Below are 2223 nucleotides of genomic sequence, written 5' to 3' on the forward strand. Positions count from 1 at the left end.
CTAGTGTGGGTCAGGGGTTGATGGGTGCAGCAAACCACCATGGCACATGTATACCTATGTAACAAACCTGCACATTCTGCACATGTACCCCAGAACTTAAAGTATAATAATAAAAATTTGTTTAAAAAAATGCTCCCGGAAGTCAGATGCACGGCGGCTATTTTCCCTTCTGTCAGATCTTGATGAATAAAGCAGTCATAATTCATCTCTAGAAAGGTTATTTATACCCTGGCATTTGAAATGCTTTTAATTTAGAATAGTAGTAAAAATGGAAAAAGAAAAAGGAAATAATGATGGAATACCAGACCAAGGGAATTCCTTGGATTTTTCTGAACACTGTAACCAACTTGAATTTTTGGAAACATATGGACACCTTATTCCTACTGGTACTCAAAGTCTTTGGGTAGGCAGTTCTGATGAAGACGAGGAGCAAGATGAAAAAAATGAAGAGTGGTATCAGTTGCAAGAAAAAAAAAAAAAAGGGAAAAAGACCCAAGCAAATTGTTTCTTTGGGCTGCTGAAAAAAAATCGGCTTACTACAGTGCAGAGATTACTTTCTGAAAAGGTCGCTCATGTGAACACTAGAGATGAAGATGAGTATACCCCTCTTCATCGTGCAGCCTACAGTAGACACTTAGATATTGTCCAGGAGCTCATTGCGCAGGGAGCAGATGCTCATGCAGTGACTGTGGATGGCTGGACGCCCCTGCACAGTGCTTGTAAGTAGAATAATGCAAGTGGCTTCTTTCTTACTGCAGCATGATGCAGATATCAATGCCCAAACAAAAGGCCTCTTGGCCCCCTTGCATCTTGCTGCTGGGAACAGAGACAGCAAGGATATCCTAGAACTCCTCCTGGTGAGTTGTTACATCAAGCCAGGGCTGAAAAACAACTTGGAAGAAACTGTATTTGATATTGCCAGGAGGACAAGTATCTATCACTACCTCTTTGAAACTGTGGAAGGCTGTACAAATTCTTCACCTCAGTCTTAACAGTTCTAGTAATTTTCTTAAGTTTCTAAGTACCAGTGCTTTCTTTGTGTGAGATGTAAAGTATTCCCATAATCAAAGTTGACATTAAACATCTTACTACAAAAATTCAGTGGTTTTCGTTATAATGTTCTTCCAAGTGAATTGCCTGACTTTGATGTCAAAATGTATTTGAAAGTTGTTTGCATACATCACTAATGATTAAAAAGAATGGAGTATCTACATGATTCACTTGGAATTCTTTTGAAAGGGACATTTGTTTCTTCTCCATCAATTATTTATTTAGTCATTTTCAGTGTGGACTTATGGATATTTATGTTACACTTTGGGTTATAACCCAATACTACTGTATTTTGTTGTTCAAATTGTTCCGGCTTTGACCATTGGAAGTTCTTGCAGTTGGGTTCTGTGTCCCTCTGTTCCTCTGACATAAACCCATCATTGTAAGTTTCTTTTAATTTTTAAGCACTTCCTTACTTTATGATATTACAAGATGCTCGAGGCTCATCTTGTTTGTTTCCTACCCCAATACTGTAATCAGCCATTTTTCCAAGGAATCCTGGTTCTTTTTAAAGGTTCCTGTAATTGTATTATAGACCAAGATCTGGATTCTAGGTGTGTTCATTGCTGCTGGGATGCTGTTTTTTCCAGCCCCTCTCTGCTACCAGAACAAGGAAATATATACGTATGTACTAAATTATGAATATACATTTATCCATAAATATTTCTGTATCTGTATTAAGCTAAATATAAATTCATACTGATGTCTCCAACTGTAATGAGTTACCACAGGGACCATTCCATGCTTATCTATAACCCCTTGCTTATCTGTAGCCCCCTTCTTTAACAGTGAGGAACCTGGCTCCCACGCTTCTACTGTACATTTACTTAATTGCTCAGTTGCAGTATACGTGTGTAGCAGTATCTGGATTATTAATCTGTTCCCCATAAGAAACAATTTTATCAAATAGCATACAGTGCTTATTTGAGTCCCTTTTGACTTTAGTCTTACAGACTTTACTTCTAGACTAAAGTTACATGGGTCATTACCTATTCTACCCCCTTCAGTGCTGTAGTTTTTTATATTTGCGATAACAATCAGTCTCTTATCACAGTCTGAATTCCTTCCTGGGATTCCTGGAGCTCCTAATGTTTTTTGTTTGTTTGTTTGTTTGTCTACATTAAAGTTCTCTCTTTGTGATATAAAATTCTATAAACTTTGAAAATAATGTCA

At 37.4% G+C, this 2223-nt stretch overlaps 1 pseudogene; it reads left to right on the forward strand.

Moving 5' to 3' along the window:
• Nucleotides 1-268: 268 nt before the first annotated feature.
• Nucleotides 269-992, forward strand: LOC712990 (ankyrin repeat domain-containing protein 49 pseudogene; annotated as a pseudogene).
• The last annotated feature ends 1231 nt before the right edge of the window (nt 993-2223 follow it).

This window comes from Macaca mulatta, chromosome 6, assembly GCF_049350105.2.
Source record: "Macaca mulatta isolate MMU2019108-1 chromosome 6, T2T-MMU8v2.0, whole genome shotgun sequence".
Lineage (NCBI taxonomy): Eukaryota > Metazoa > Chordata > Mammalia > Primates > Cercopithecidae > Macaca > Macaca mulatta.